The sequence below is a fragment of the Nomia melanderi genome, chromosome 8, assembly GCF_051020985.1.
Source record: "Nomia melanderi isolate GNS246 chromosome 8, iyNomMela1, whole genome shotgun sequence".
Taxonomy (NCBI): Eukaryota; Metazoa; Arthropoda; class Insecta; order Hymenoptera; family Halictidae; genus Nomia; species Nomia melanderi.
Window position 1 is genome coordinate 3,407,291 of NC_135006.1, and position 18,621 is coordinate 3,425,911.

The 18,621-nt window shown below is 30.7% G+C and overlaps 1 protein-coding gene across 1 annotated transcript in view; it reads right to left on the reverse strand.

The window, feature by feature from the left end:
• Positions 1-13,064, reverse strand: part of LOC116426672 (uncharacterized) — a 141,068-nt gene extending 128,004 nt beyond the window's left edge. The window contains exon 1 of the mRNA XM_031975963.2: positions 12,705-13,064. The gene's annotated coding sequence lies outside the window, so the exon portion shown is untranslated. The remainder of the gene's footprint in view (positions 1-12,704) is intronic.
• Positions 13,065-18,621: the final 5,557 nt, after the last annotated feature.

Sequence of the window (18,621 nt, forward strand, 5' to 3'; positions counted from 1 at the left end):
ACAATTATTCAAAGCTCAATCAGAAAGCTTTAATCAGTTGTGAGAAATCACATCGTATTTGTCAGTCAGTCGAAATCAGAAAAGTCATCCAGCAAGCGATCGGCACATATCGCATTCCTCAATCAACTGCATCTTGTTTATCAACGATAATTTGTAAGCACTGTACGATTTAAATGTTTGCAATTATTCGTGTAAATATTTGGTCATCAAACGTTTGGTTGCAAACTCAATCAAACATTTGAAAACTCGGAAGCAATAACTCCACCGAATTGAAACGTACTGCGTAACTTTAATTTGGCGCGCAAATAAAATACAAAGTTGCAGTACTGGGATTCTATAGCGAGCGCCTGAGACTTATGACCTCATGGGAATTTGAAAAAGAAATTTACACAGATACTTGTAGCATAACTCCATTTGACAGCATTCAAGAGTAATCACATGAATTATAGATGGTGACATTTATAGATGTGTACAGAATGTTCTTCACCAATTCAAGCATTTCATTTATTTATTAATAACATCTTTTAATATATTCAGTACAAACTAAAATAATAAAAATCAGCAGAAGCTGGTACTGTATAATATTTTGATAATATTATGTAACAGAAAATATGGACGATATTTCGTTCAGTATAAAAACCTGTATAACACTGATATTGTTTTACTAGTTGCTCTTATAATTGTAAAATATTTTTAATGAAAATGTCACACGTTGCAAATCTTTTTAATGCAGTACAAGCTAAATGCTTGAAAAAACCAAACCTATGTACAATACTTGCATTAGAAACCTAAAGCTACTGCTTAATGGGACAGTAGAAAAATAAAAGGATTGTTAATTGAAAGCGTGAAACAAAAATCGAATAAAATAAAGTTAGTAATGTAACTGTATATATTGAAATTATCTTTGGTGAAAGTTACATAAATAATCACTTTTGTACTGTTGTTGTAATAGAAAATGTATAATATGACACAGATTTACAAAAATGGATGCTAGATCAAATTTCTTAAATTTCATTTCCTTAAGAAGAAAATAAGGTTTCTTGTTCTTACAATACAATTGCATTTATGTCACAGGAAAATAATGAAACGTTTATCAACAATATTAAAAAGATAATTGAAATTTATTGTCTGAAATATAATGCTGATGAAAGTAGTTTTAATCTTGCAGTGCAATCTAGTCGTACAGTATCCACTCGAGGCATAAAAAGGCTTAAGTAGTTCTTCCATCCATTTTCACTATGACACGCAGTTACATAATTCCTCCCTTTATGGCTGCAACGAGAAACGTCGGGGCTGCTCTTTTAACTAGTTAACTATTGAATTTAATTTGAAAGATCTTTCATTGTGCGCGCTATAAAATCAAATAATAAAGTGTATACTCGTCGAACGCAGTTACCTGATTAATTATACTGCAGAAATTTGTATAAATTTTCAATATTTAAACGAAACAGCCATTATTTAAATTTCTAAATACTGCACGCATCAGCATTAGAAAATAGGCTAAACAGTTTGCTTTTCGGAACGTATTCATGATTAATACGCAAACAAAAATTTGTATGGTTAGATTTTGATCTCTTGTATTATCCAATTTTATTAATGCATTTAAGACTATCTCAATTAAAATTCAATAGAGTTGATTGTATCATTTGATAGATAGATTTCGAGTATGTAAAATTTTTTAACAAAAATAACATTATATTAGTGTACGAATATAATAGAATTGCAATTACTAACACATAAACAAGTATTTACACTACAATGTGAAATTATTTAGCTGTGATTTAAGAACTAAAAATTAAAAATCTGAATATTCAAAAGAATTTATTATTTATTAATTAGGAAAATGTATGACTACTTGTAAGAAAATTTCTAAATTCAATATTTGCTAAATACTACCACCGTCCATTGTTCGTATTAACAAATTATCTATTCGCATTTCAAGTATGTTTTCAAACATTATTATCATCGTTCTGTATAAACGTATAAACCACAATGGAACTCCAATTTATGAAAATATTAGTATATCTTCTGATTACACGATTCCGCCATAACTGTAACATTATGCTGATCGTTTCTAAATCATTTATATATATTGTATAAATTGACTGTATTAGGTAGTCCAGAAAATTCGTATTGTTTCCTGAGCAATGTTTTTACCAACCTCTTTCCTTGAAAAATCAACTCTCACATGATTTAATAATCACACAGAAAAGTTTCAAATACAATAAAAATACAATAATGAAAGCAAGCGGGTACAAAATATACTTTAATCGCATTAACATATTAATTACAATATATCAAAAAAGGTTATATTACTTTGACCCGAACACTTTATTTACGAAATATTAGAAAAAATAGTTGAAAAACTGTAAAGAAGAAACATCGAAATTAGAGAGGTAATTTTTACAAGCAAAATAATAAATATTTGTAATTACGATAACGAAATTATTTGAAAACGAAGCAAAATTGTAAAAATAGATAACACACCTTTTGTGTAATCTAATATTAAATTGTATTTTATTCGTCAACCCATTGTCTACTAGCGCCGATGACAGTCGGCATCGACAGAAAAACGTTTGTTTTTTTATACCATTGCATCGTAAAGTAGAGAGAAACGTTCATTTGTTACTGCGGAAATGAATCTGTGAAATAAGTTTGTAGAAATAAGTAAAACCTATGTATCAGTAAAAATTATTAGATGAGTTCGATTTGTGCGAGTTTAAATCTTTTTACACAAAATTTACAAAAAAAGCTTATTCACAGAAAAGTACGTAGTAGGATAAGGATTAACTTAAGAGTTATAAATAATTTTTATGAAAAAATGTATTAATAGATTCAAGTAGAGTAAAATAACAAACCAGGACTTGGGCATACAAACGTAATAATAAGTATTTATAAAAAGTAAGGTATTAAACATTATTAGTAAATGTAAAACCATAAAATAATTTTGCTTATTTTACAATTTCGCATCGTTAATTTATTTGTTGCTACTATCCAGTAAAATTTCATAAAACTGCGCTGGAAAAGAGACATGGTAATTGCAATAGATGATTCCTCTCAAAGCAAATTCTTGGTGGAAAAAATTGTTCCTCGCATATTTTATCATGCTGTAAATAAGTGCACTCGCTTGAAGTTTTATTAGACCCCGAATTTTGACATATGTTCTGTGTTAAAAAGAATATTCGAGGTTGCCAAGTATATTGCGGTTTATTCATTTAATGAGGGCTTATAACCTCTTCTGAAAATATAATTTTGAAAATCAAAAAATATATATGATACTTTCCCAGCAGTTACATAAAACAAAAACATCACTAGAAAAAAGCTTACGGAAGGCAAAATAATTTCGAAGCTTCACGGTTTATGATAAGTAATCTTTTAATTTTGTGGAATAGTATGTATTCATTTTATTTAAGGAATCAGGTTTCATTATTGCACGTATCTCGTATACGTGTATACAAAAAAATACAAGAATAGTCTCTATTCGAGTGAATAAGAACCATTTATGGTTCTCATCTCTAGAGGACACGGCACTCAAAGTATTAAAGTAAACGAGAATCATTGCTGTAAACCACCGAACAGGACAAAGATTTTACTCGAGAACGAAATGTATCACCGTACCAAACAGTTGAAAGAAGCCAGGATAGCATGTATTTAGAATGGAACCTCTCGTATGGATCTGATATCATCGATCAGTTGTAAGCAAATATTATTCATAAAATAATAATCTGCATTTATTTCAAAACGTCTTTTTTCTAACTGATGATACTAAAAACAAACCAAGTTATTATAATTCTATGTTAAAAAATCACGTTAAAATTTTCATAATAATTGTTTAATTAAATTCTTTAATAATTGGAAAGCTATTGAAAAATTTATAAAATTTCGATAAGTTTCTCGCCTGTCAGTTTAGGAGTCGAGATACCCGCTAAATATTAATTTCCATTTAACACAAACACGATAAACATTGCATGTATAAAGAAAAAAATTGACACTATTATTCGTTCCCTTCATCAAAGCAGCAGTCTTAAATATTGTACAATGGGTCCTATAACCAAACTAACTCCTTATATTTACAATCGGTTCAATACATTGAACATACATCATCCTACAAATACATGTGTACATAATCATAAATGAAAATTTTCAAATAATGTTACATCAACATCTTTCATTGCAAATATTTATTAAATAACCTTTATTAATACTGCATTAAACGTTCCAAATACTGTTTATCAATCCAAATGTTAGAAAAATGAGATATGCTCCCGATAGGGCGGTAACATACAAATATACCAGTATTTCTAGTGAACGGTACATGCCAAAAGAGTAATATGACCGATCAACAAGGAGTGGTTTATTCTCAACTGCAGGACCACAATGATGTTACGATTTATGAACCGCCACCAATTTCTAAATAGCATTTTAACATCTGTCATAAATGTAACGTATACATAACCAACATTGATCGTACCTAATTTTCTTCTACTTTTCAACACGCATAAAATCAAATGTGACGTGGAAATATTTCTTTACATTTCTCATTGTTCAATTATTCCCTACTTTTTTCGTCAATCGTCATTTATATTCGTTAATTATGAAGACAATTCTGTTGGACTAAGAAAGAGCAAACGCATCATTACTTACAATTAATGCACGCTAAACTCATCAGCACCAGGATATTCTAACGCATGGCATTGCCAATAAGCACGCTTAAAGCAATTGAGGGAGATTATGCAGACTGTTTCAAGATCCGTCAATCCTAATCCATTCTTTGCATTCTTAACGAAAGCCATTTCGAGCGAAAGCATCGTTTTATCGTCCCTGCTCATAAGACTCCGACATATCTTCTTTCATTATTCAAGAGTCGTTTCGTACACTCCATTTCCATTAATTTCATTAAGTTCATTTAATTACGATGCACCGGATTATTTTAGTTCATTAACACTTCGTCTACAAGGTAAATTTAAAATGAAATTATAAGTACGAGTCTCAAGACTGCGTATAGGATACTTAAAAAATAATTCAAATGTTACCAGAATAAAACTTTCACTTCATTGTCAGCAAAAAGATGGAAGAGTCGTATGAATTTGAAGCTTCATCTTTGATGCGAGGCTTTTTTAATTTTTATGAAATTAGATTCAGAATCCTGAGGAATTCACTCTGATGACAAGATCAGAGAGAAGTCTATTATCGCGAAACTGATTGTCCTTTCAATCCAGCTAGGTTTGTAACTTTTTGAAGAAGAAACGAGTGGCTTTTGAACAAGATTTTTCCAAAATAAATGAACTTTTTAAATCGTTTAAATTTACATCATTGTGTTCAGGAAGGTCTATAGAATAATATTGTGTAAGAAAAGACTGAAAAATTTTCATAATTAAGACACAGAAAACGTTCAAAGTTGATAATTTGAGTTATTTTTTTAGAATTGGTTGTTTCAAAAACTGTGCGTGATAAAGGAAAACGGATTGCATATTCGAATTCAGCGTGAGAAATACTATTAAGAACACCCATTAAACCTTCTGTAGCAAAAAAAAATTAAATTTTATAGACCAGAGTAATTCGTTTCATCAATAAAGGTGTATACTAAATCACTCTAAACGCTTTAAACTACATTTTTGAAACACTATGAGGAAGGTAAATTCAAAAGACTACGAATTTCAATTTCAATAGAGGAAAGAATAAATAAATAAATTCAAATAATTTACTATCTCTCTTAATATTGTTGCTACTTTTACCAATTATTTGTTTATTAATATGTACATGGTTTTCATAATTTTCTATCCATTTATTTCCGAAAAACAAATTAATCGCTGCTGTATCAGCTGTAAAAATCATAATTTCATTCAGAAAAAAATATAAAAAATATAAGAAATTGTAAATTTTTGTATGAAACTTCAACTAGTCATAAGTTACAATACAAACATAATCCTACAGGAAAATATCCACGATGTTCTTGGCGAAACATGAAAGTTTTGAAGAAATTAAATCTATACAAACACAAATTAGCTTCGACCTTCAAGCTTTGATTTATCAACACGTCCTATCTAGAAAGAACGAAGAAACAGTGATTTACGGAAGTACTAACTAAACAGCTTCACTCGAAATCACATCGTGAGCTTAAACACGTTAGTTGAAACGTTTGTTCCTAAAGTCATTTTCAGTGAAGTAAAGATCAGCTTAATCACGATTATAAAAGTTTTGCAGATGTATTGGATATTATAAATATAAAAATCGTTTCTAAGCCTATAAAATGTGTATAGTGGAGAACGCTGTTCGCAGTACATAAGATAAGGGTTGGAGAGCTTAGCGAGTCAGTAATGAAGTGAAAGTTGCAAAGTAATTATCAAAAGTAGCTACTAAAGGAACTACTTTAGAAGGCTTACTTTGTGCACCAGGAATTACTGATTAAGATTAAGTTAAAGGGATTACAGTTTATACAGTAAAAAATTAGAGTCAGCTTTCAATTCGATTTGGCACGTTTTAATTCTAATGAAAGCAAATGAATATTTTCATTAAAATAGCTCAACTTTTTCTTTAACACACAACATTCTCTCTGTCTCTTGTAAATTTGGAAAAATTGCCGGGTAATATTTAAGTGATAACATAAATACATAATAAAACAAATTAGAACTTTTTATTTCGAATATGACCTGCGGCCACTTTTGAAAACAAGGTGCATTTAATTGAAAGGACTTTCACAAATACGTTCATAATCATTGAAAAAGAATTGTTTTAACTCGATATAGTAAAACATAATTTAAAAATTCTCTAATGTGCTTACACTGTAAAAGAATCTTCGAAGTTGGCAAGAGAAACTATAACATACGAAACCTGACATCCTCTCAAGTATTGTATTAACAAGTGACTATTTTCGAGAAAACATTCAGCACATATTTAAACATTTTTTTACACGAATAGAATTCATAAGAACACAGTGTGTCGAGTAATAAAAATATTTCATAAATGGGCTATGAAATAGAACAAAGAGGTGCAACGCATCAATTACTTCCCCAATATGGCAATGTGTCAAAGTGTAGCCAAGTTTTGTAATAACAGAGTCCGACAAACAAGTGCGTGATAAGAATGACTCTCTTTTTGCACAAGTGAAAGTCGTAACCCACGCTTAGAAATTTTCCTCGGACGATGTCACACTAGATTTGGCGTGCAGGTGTGCGCGCGGTGCAATTTAAATCCATTTTATCATCGTTAGGGTCATCGAGTTCCCCGCTCTCACGACTGAACACGTCTCGAACGAGGAAATTATTGGATCTGCCCGGAAATTGTGAAATTCCCGCCAGCAGCGAGATTCCGAAGCTGATCGTGCCTCAGTCGCGTTTACGCGTGTTTTCGCGAGCCCTCTGAGAATTCTCTGGAAAATTCTTGTCTCTTTGCGCGTGCAATAGAAAATATTTAATTACTGAAACAGCTGATGATGCAGGAACCACACCTTTATTTTCGAATACGTCCAATTCTTATTCTATTATTCATATATTGTATTTTATAAACATTAATTTAATTGAAAAATTCAAATAAAGGATATTGTATTTCATAATCATTAATCTAATTGGAAAATTCAAATGAAGGATATTGTTTAACGTGAAATATAAAATAGTTAATTAAAAAAATTATTTCTCTTGCCATATATATATATATCAAATAAAACATCTGAATGTTTACTATTTTATTGAATTTTCTCGAAAATATTGTTGTGGACATTAATAATGACACCGATAACAATGAATAAGTAGTAGGTCTTTCCTAGTTTGTCTCGAATGATTGTTTGTCGTGTGAAAATTAATAAACAATATTAAAAATGTTTTTTTAAAAGTTAATCGAAGATTGAAACACGCGATTGATTTGATTGGTCACTTTACCGTCTACTTTTGTTTAATAATGTTCGTTATTTAAATACGACAGAAAATAAAATCACAGAGAAATGAATTTAGAATTAATTTTATTGATTTTCAAATGAATTTAGAATTCTATGTTTTCTGTAGAAAACGTGTTTCATGATAGTAATAAAGTATTTAATTAAAATATTTCAACGGAATTATTCTTATAAGATTCTCTTTTTAACGATTTCAACGATCTTCATGATATACTATACATGCATCTATGTATTACTTGGTGATTATACAAGATGAATATAGCCTTGCCTCCTTTCCTTGATTACAAAAATATTATAATTATATTAATCACGTGTTACAACACGCCCATAAAGTAAACAAATACATAATCCATTATTTCAAGAAAAGAAAAGTCATGAATATATTTTACTGTTTTTTTTATCGATTATAGATATAAATCTTATAATATATTTAATGACAAAATTTTACCGTTTGTAATGACAAATTATAAATAGCTCTGCTCCGGAGTCCGCGAGTGCAAAGAGTTAATTTTTCCGCCCATATTTAGTCGAACGTTTTTCTTCCATTTGACCAATACTATCTTCCCTTAACACATAACCCTATTTTTTAACACTCTGCATGTTTTTCCCGAAGTAATCTAGAAACTAATACAATATTCTTCGAAACATTCCGACTTCGTCCTTCTTGCGCCCTCAACGCACTTTTTCTGGAAAAGGACGTAACGAGGATGTTCGTCGGGACGCAATTGGCGCCGGATTGGAATTTTGCGAGGTCTTGTTTCGTTTTATATTCTCATATCCTTGACAAATTGTCAATAAACATTTCGAACAGACCATCAGAACTGCTCGTGCTTTGGTCCATAAGTCATTGTTCCAGTAACGTTAGGACCCAGACTTGTGCTTAGATATTGCACCGGCTTTAACGTCACCAAAGCGTATAAAAGGGGGGGACCAGGTTCTAAGAAGCTATTGAACTTACCTCGAATTTGTCTCTACTCAAAGTATTGTATATGGATTACAATAAGGGACACGTGCTTTTATAATCCCAAATGTTACTAAATGCACACAAACAAATAATAGAAGCACGAGAGAAATGGGTCGGAAGTCTATTCAGATTTGATACATGTGCATGTACTTCACATCTGGAACCGATTCAACGATGTACTCTGTCTCCGATTCCTGAAATATCCACTATAACGTTGCTACAACGGCACATTAAAAACCACTAAGAGAACAAAAAAAGAAATAAGAAAGAAAAATGGGGATGTGTCGACAAATGGTGGACTCTAATAACAGAAAACTAGGCAGCCTCTCCTGTCTGCTATTCGCTGGATTAGAAGATATCTGTTTCGATTTTCCCAGAGCTTGCGCGTGAAACCGTTCTCTTTTGTGAAACTCGTTCGTAAAAATCTATGATGTATTCCACTGACACTATTGAAATCCATACGCACGATGTCCTTTTTTAAGTTTTTCAAAAATACCTCCGTTTTTGAGAAAATTCAATTTAAACATATTCGATCGATACACATGGAGCACCTCGATTGCTTACAAAGGAACTCCGATACTGAAATATTTGTAACTTGACCTACATCGGTTCTTGATCCGCTTCAGATACAATTGGACAATTCGAATTATTTAACAAATTTTCTTATTCGCAAGAACAGTAAAAAATATTCATTATTTGCTATTCTTTATTCTTTTGTAAAAACGGGTCTGGAAGATCTAAGTGTGCTTGCATGTATGTCGGGTGTGCATAATACCTTTGACATTTTCAAATTGTCAAATCATAAAAAATTCATAAAGAGGAAACAAGAATTGCTATATTGCATTACTACAGTCTACAGAGAAAAATGTTCATAACGTGTCAACCGAATATAGCAACGTGCTTGTAAACGATAAAATTTATTTTTTGGAATCAACGTAATCGATTTCACTTTATCCTCTGCGTTCTGTAACTTCAACGTTAATATTAATACGTTATTTCATAGAATATGAAGCCACTATTTTTATTATAATTACAATTTTTCATTGTTACCATTTCAGTACTACATATTAGTCATATTTACATTTCAGCAGTTATCTAGCGAATTTTGGGTAAAAATTCATTATATTATTACCAATTGCATCTTTTTACGTTTCACACCAGTTAAAAATCAGTTTTTGGCCATTAATTTATTTCAAGTGTTAGATACAAACCTAAATTGTACAAGACATTTGAAAATTTCAACAAATGCATACACCAAAAAATTATATAACGCTGTAAATTTAGAATGCATGAATGTAACTCACAAAATATTTCTTATATGGGGTGAAGAATTTTTGCTTTTAATTAGACTACAGAAAAACATAAAGCATTCATTTGAAAAACTTTTCATTTAATATATTTTCAAAAATATATAAAAATAATGAAGAAGGATAAATTAATCTTTAGGAGGGTTATATCATGTAAAATTAAAAAAAATTATTTTAGAGTTTTAGTAATGTTCCATACAAATTTTCAATATTTGAAGAACATTGGAATCTCTCTTATTAACGAATTTTATTATTCTTTATTTGTAGTTCCATTAATGCTGAGAAATAATGATTCTCTCATTATAATTATCAATTTTAGACAATATAATAATTAAAAACTCATTTCGTTAACACACATCAGGTAATTTTGTGCCGTCGTCATGCATATTCATTCTGAGTAGTAACAGTGAGCAATAGGCAGATACACTGACCGTCCTCAACGGACTTTCAAATTTAATTTTCTTGTAAATGAGTTCCACAGAAAGCATGTCCATTCACATTATCTTCAGAAAATGAAACTTTATTTAATATTTAAGTATTTAATTTTGTTCAAAGTGCCAAATGTGGCATGGACTTGATAGACATGTATATAAGAACAGAAAAATATTTTCAAAAGTTTGATTAAATATTCTAAAAAATATTCTGCGGTACGGCAGGATTGTTGGGGAAAAAATTCATCGTCCAAAATATATCTGATTCAATCTGTATTACTTATAACGAGAATACAAATTTTTTAAATATTTTACTTTCACACTAAAGTAAAGGTGACTTCAAACATCGTTAATAGAATCATAAAATTTGTTTTATTGTATAGTGCGAAATTAACAGAGTTCCAAAAATTTTTAAATTTTTATTATCGTTATACACAGTGCACTTGATAAAGATTAATTTTTGTCCACAACTGTTTTGCAACTGTACCAAGGATAATATAATTAAGGTGTAAGAAGATAGCATAGTGTTAGATTATTCAGGTTACAGCAATATGTATTATAATCTCCAAAACGTTAATGAGTATAATTTAAAATAAAATCAGCTGACAATTGCATTTTATCATTCTACTATTTCTAATATCTACAGGTGTTATCCTAATTCGACTGAATATTTTTGTCGGACAAAAAGAAATTCTTTTCATTGCTTAATACAATTAGTATTAAAAACAAGAATTAATACAATTTTGTTCATCTTCCACATCTTTAAACTAATTAATATTTCCACTTGCGTTGTTTTACTTTAACGCTATATATTTCGTATAAATTTCATTATCACGAAATTCGATTAACTCATATTAAAGATAACATTCACGATGAATATAATTAATTAACATGGGCACGATGGAACGCGCTACCGGGTTTATAATTTTACTTTCAGCTTATCAGGATCCATCCAAAGATCGATTCATTCATTTAGAACTGTCTTGTTTCAACTTGTTGGGGGTAACGTACATTCATTAAGTTAATACCTTTGAGGAATTTAATTGCACTGCTGGAAACTCATACTCCAATAGGTTCGATTGATGAATGCTGCAAATGCTTCGTATGTAGGATCAGTTGTAACTCGAATATTTCGAAAACAGTATTGCATTAATGAAAAATAAATAGATAAATTGCTATAATGCCGTTATTTTCTACATTTCACATCTTAATGGTTGTTCTCGAAATTAGTTTCTGTATTATCGATTCATTCTACAAACAAATCAATTTTAGATACATCGAAATTGTGAAATGAAACTTATTTATTAATAACACCGCTTAAGAAGAACAGCAGAAAAGTTCGTCAACATTATTCTCCCCGTAAAAGTGAAGGAAAATTCAGAAAGAAACTTTTTCCTTGGGTGCCATTGTTTTCAAGAAAGTCGATTATGAATAATCGTCGAGCATTAATTCGCTCAGGTTTCGCTTCTCACCATTACCGATAATTCTACGCTTGCTATCGCTTAAAAATACACTGACACTGAATTATTTATTTTTTCTATTATTTAGTCGCAAATATTTAAGTTGGAAGAAATTAAGATCGATGAAATACAGATGAGCAGATGCAACAGAAAGCACGCGTGTTCGATGAATTTTTAAACTGTTCTCTTCTTCACTTAACATTCTCAACATCTCCTTTCCATTCTTATTTTCTTCCTTTTTATTCAATATCTTCAACATCTTTTTTTCATAAATAAGTAGTTAGATTTATTGTAGCCCGATACTTTCAAATTCTCCAAAATCAATTCTGAAATGTTTAAACTCATTCTACGGATTAATCTATTGCTCCTTAATTCCTTATTGTCGTTTCCTCTCTGTCATATATCAAATGGAATACCTCTGTTCATATTAATAAATAAAATGCATCAACCGCCGACTTCTGTCTACCGCTATCGATTTATTTGTACTATCACGTAAAGCGGTTTCTTTAAACGCCGAAAACCGATTAAACGTTAAACGTGACTACCACCATTCCCAGAGCGGTCAGCGGGGATTCTTAAATATGTCTCAATGCCCGCTATCAATTTCGACAGGCCTGACAAATCGGTATCAGCTGACAGTTGTATCTCGCTTACCTTTATCCTGAAGGAGCATTGGTCACGGGTGTGCCATCAAAACCGCTTAACATCCGACGCACCACATTTACCCCGGCCGAAAAGCTAGCGGCTCGTTAATATATTATTTAAACGAGAATTAACAATCACACCGTCCGACTGCCACGATTCGGGGATCCCGAGTGAGCGACTAGCAACGACCGGTGTTCAAACCAGCCGTTCGTACCGCGTGACGCCCCGACAGTCACTCATCGTGTCGTGTTCCCTGTACTGTTTCGACCGTGTCGATTTTCCAACGAATGGACTGTTCTATCAGGTGCACATATTCCTTGTCATTTTTAAGATCTAGTCCCGGCAAGATATCCAGACGTGAACGCGTTTCGGGACTGGCACCAACTGAACTCCTGTCAACTGGCAACCCGTAGGACGATCGCACATACCATTGGCTCCTGCGCCCGGCTGTTTAGCGACGTTGCTGCTCCGGTACGGAAAATAAACTCTTTACCTACTGTCGGTATAGCAGAAAATAATGCAATTAAATTGCATTCATATCGCCGTCAGGATAAACACAAACGTTTCGTCAACGCGATTTTTCTGTTTCAAAGTTTGATAAGTTCTTACGACAATAATATCATTTCTGTGTTACGTTTAATGTTATCAGTAATTCTTGAAGTTGAACTTATTAATAAAAATAAAGTGGCTTATGTACTTTATTCGTAGTACGTGGAGATTTCACGTGACAATGGAAATAAGTGACACTTGATAAAGCAGCATCCCCAATAGACGAATATCGATGCATAATGGAAAGAAAATTTTAGAAGAGCTAAATGTTTAGGAAAAACATTTTAATATTCCAAACGTATAATAGATAGCAATGAAACGAAACACGTTAATTTTGACTTTTTTTTTCATTTTGGACTTATTTGGGCGAATAAGTTTGACGTTAATACTCGGATCTATGTTCCTAGAATTACCTTGCAGAAAATCATGAAAGTATTTTTTCACAGCTTTTTAAGACATTATTTCGAAACTGAGAACATAGAATTATATAAAAAATTAAGGAAATTTATTATTGTTATATCAAAATTACCTATCAGTTTTAGAAGTACAATGTTATACTCAATTTGTATTTGTTCAAATTACATTTGAAAACGGTGCATTGAATTCTACAATAAAATTTACATTTCAATTTTAAGAATAAATTCATACATTCGATACAATTCATACAATAATACGATAAGGTATATTCCCTACGAATACATCTTGATTCATGAATTTTTTAGATTTCGCAAAACACCCTACAATGCGCGTACATATTTAATTGTTATGAATAGTGTTCACGATATTTATAATTTTGTATTACATCTACTATGTTCCATATCACGAAGGATATTAATATATATAGTCGTTAAATACGTACGTGATACATTGCTATTCTGACTTTTTAAAAGTGCCCTTACAGGTATATCAATTGAGTAACTGTTTTTTAATATTCTATAAAATGTTAATGATTAAAATTTAAATTTAATGTATATGTTCATATTGTGAGAATGGATGTATTTGAGTGTGAGAATAGATATATTGGTGAATAATTATTGTATGTTCAATACATGAATAACGCGACTGTGTATGTGTGAGCGCGTTTTGAATGAATGTTCTAAGCATTGGAATATTCTAGACTAAATTGATTTTCTCTATATTGATTTTTATGTTAATAATATTTTTTATGAATCCAGAATATTCCAAATATACGTGAAGTTAATGCATGGTAATGAAAGAATGTTCTAGAAAGTGTGTGAGTGAGACAAGTGCATCTGAGTGTATAAATAGTGTGTGCGTTGTTTGATTTGTGGATTGTTTTATTGTGAGTTGTCATGAAATAATTATACTGTTTCAAATAAAATTCTCTTTCTCCTACAATATGCTACATTTCCACAATGTTTTCTGTAAAGCATGCTGATTTAAAGTTCTGATGTGGTCATCATTTTTTAATTAATTTATATTAATAAATACTTATAGAATTTCAAATTACAAAATATGCTATTAGATTTTCGCTTGAAACGTAATATTGTTAAAAAAAGTTTTACAAAGGGTTACTTTCTCTGTACAGAAGAAGTATCATTTTTCGAAGAACTTACATTTACCATAATTATACGCATATACCAGTTTTAACCTATCAAATTGTTGCGCAGTAGGAAGCTCTGTGAATATGAAGCTAATGCAAGAGAAAAGGTATCTTATTTTTTATTGTACTTACACGAAACTTTTCCTGATACTATGGTGAAATTTTACTGTGTTACGTCTTGAGTGATGAGGGAGGAAAGAGCTCAAAAGCTTTTACGAATAACAGCAGCTACTACTTTCCTGTGAGAAGAATTTATTGTTGGAAAAATTTGTTAACTCACACTTATCTAGAAAAGAAAAAGGTTATATAAATGTAGGTGTAATCGATACTTACAATGGAGATGATACTGACAAAGGATCGATCAATGCACAAAGATCACATCTTAATGGAGAATTGAGATAAACATAATAATTCTCAATTAAAATATGGAAATATAATATATATATATATATATATATATATATATAATAATAATAATAATAATAATAATAATGAACAAAAATTATTCTTTGAAATAAAGACCATTTGATTTTGTGGTCAGTGTATGTTCATGTTCGTTTCAACATCGATCAATGTTACGAAATTTCGTCCATGTGATAAATCTGCCATACCATTGATCCTTTCTAACCGTTTCTGTCCTGTGCGAATCGAAACAATACGTTTACCTTCAACTTCGCAAATCTTTCTCCTCGTACATATCTCTTTGAAGTTCTATTTCCAGTAATATCGTAAAAGTATACGAATTTTCGAATTTCTTTCGATTTTTCATAGCAAATGAATTTTCTAACTTCCATACAGCTAATTACTCTTACTCAAAATAATGATATGCAAAATAATATTAATATGAAAGTACTATAATAACATGTAAAAAAGGAGCATGAACCTACGATTCATCCTAATATCAGATTCTGTATAATTCGCAATCAAAATTTATTTCTAAATAACGATAACCTCAAATGGAACGAAAAAGATTTAAAAAATAGCTGGAAAATTTCACCAGAATATGTATTTGCTAAAATTCTGGCTTGCGATTCGTGGCCAAATAAAATAGCAGTAAAAGTTAATAGCATGGTAAAGGCTGGTGGAGATTATGTTATACAGTATCCCTTTTGTCCTTTCCATATAATGTTCGTTACAAATCTGCCGGACTACTGTCCTCAACACTTGCAGGACTTCATCAGAAGATAGCCAACGGATTTTTCTTTTATGTAAAAGTTGCAGCTACCCTCATTAGGATTATCTATACTTATCCAGAGTAAAAATCTTCGTAGATCTTTATATTCTAATCTGTTTATTCTTCCCTAACGCGCAGATGATATCAAAGGATTAATATGAAATAGAGCAATCCTATTTCTAAGCGACGCATAGCATAATTTGTTAGACCCAAAGGGCTACCAATATGCAAAGTTTCAAAAACTTCATAAATAATTTGTAACGAATTATTACAACGTATATTGAAAGTTTGTCAAAACCACATGATATCAGAAATTAATGAAGTATCGTACGCAGTAGTTACGGTCGACGATACCACAGACCTTTTTCAGCATGTATAGACAGTGATTGTTTTCCGATATGAACTACGTGCTTAAATTTATCAACTATGTTAGGGATTTTTTGATGAAACGAATATTTTCGTAAATAAACTTTATTTAATTGTTCTAACTGAATGATTATTTAATAAATTATATCAAGAGAAATAAATGTTTTGAAACAGATAAATTTTATTTTAACCTATTCAGAGTTAATATTATATATCGTTGTTAGCAACACTTAATTTCCCAAATATAAAAAGGTACATATTATGAAATGAAGGGAGAATAAATTAATGTCAAATGTACATATTTCAATATTAGACAAAAATCTCTAATAGTTAGACACCATTTTATACATAGCGATATACCGTTGTCGGTACATTTCACTAAAAATAACTTCTTTCTACTGACAATGATATATTCAATATGTTCGGTACTATAAGGATAAATGTAAGAAAAAAGTAAGAAAGAAGGTTTTCTTGGAGGTTTTCATGTTTTTCGAGAACTAGAGGTAACCCAGCAATTTGAATTTCGGATTCGTATTTAGGGCAAAAAACTCTATAAGGATCACCTAGTAGCTATTATAAAACTAAAATCGCGTTGAACAGTGTAATGGTGAAAAGTTTTTAATTTTTTTAACGGAGCCTTCCGCAATATTAAATAACTTAAATCGTCCCAATATAATACAAGAAATAGTTGAAATATAACTTTGAACCATTATCAGAACTCCACCACGACGATTTCCCGGCTTGGACAAGAAAATCCCTGGTCCGATATAAAAATATCACACATGTTGTTAATACTTGATTTCTCCGTCACAGTTCTAGGCTTCGGTCCAAAAAATATTTGTTTCTTTTAGTCCTTCGATTCTGCGTATCAATGGGAGGGTTGATAGTTACAACTCAGAAAATCTTAAAATACGTGCTTTACATAATCTTGAAGTCCAGGGAAAAAGTGTTTGTACGGAATCAATGATAGACTCAAAGTGCCAATATGCATAGTTTCAGGAAAATCGATCTCGGATAATTTTACAAAAGATTATCAAGCATTTTTCATAAAAGAATTTGCCTTTCTGAACACAATGATATAGGCTACTCGTAAGGTCGTAACATTATAAACATTTAAACGTATTTACGCAATGCTCAAAAAAGAAACAGCAACCAAAATGCACCAACTTTAGGGATACTTTGTAACCCCTTGCCTTATAATTTCTTTCTCAATTCTGATTTATACAACCACTTTGTTATTTATAATTGGAAAGAGAGAAAAATTGTAGGCATATTCTATATCTATGTTTGCTCTTAAGTATAATAATCGATTACAAGAGAGTAATATTTACTTTGAATTCGAATGAATCGAGTAATATTTATGTTTGTTAAATCATGTTGAAAATCTTCACCACGTGTCTGACACGTTGTTATAAACCAAGGGGTAGGGTGTATATAAGATAAGGACGGTAAAAGTACCTCTAAACTGAATGGATTCGTACACATACCATTTCTTAGACCTCTCAAAGAAAATCCTTTTATCAAGGTTCAAATTGCCACTCCCCTATTAAGGCAGTGACAGGATGAAAAACAATTTCTGGTGTAGCATCAATCTTTTTTGTTTGGGATGCCAAAAAATGAAGAAAAAATTAGTTATTCTATATATGAAGATACATACCTATGAAATTCTTCAAAATTTTCGATTACAATTCGATTTTTAAAAAATTCAAAAAGTTTATAAATGCTGATTTTTTATTGAAATTATGAAATTACCACTTTTACATATTTATAGCAGTTGTATTTTGTTATAAATGTTAATATATTTTTTCCAATTTCTCGAAAGGGACCAACCAGTTAAAAAATTTAAAAACCCATATTTTTTTATATTGTTACTTTAATTGGGGTCTGAGTGTGTTTGTATTTTTACAGTATTTGTACTTTATTAGAATTACTAATACATAATTTTTTTTTAAATGGCGTATAATACGTAAATAAATCAAAAACCGAAATTCATTCAAAGAAACAGTATACGTACTCTCACAGAAAGGGCAGGTATATTTTCTTTTTTATTCGAATGTCAAAGGTAAGATTAAAATTAAAAAATCTTAACAACTAAACATTTAAGAGGAAATCTAATTCCAGGCTTCGATAGAGTAGATATTTTCTCGCGGAATTGTTGTTGGATGCAAGGTACAATAGATAAGGAGCTGAACGCAACGAGAGCATTTATGCTATCCGTTCAGACACATAACGTATAATTTCAGACAAACATCCTTATGATTAATAAGATGGGA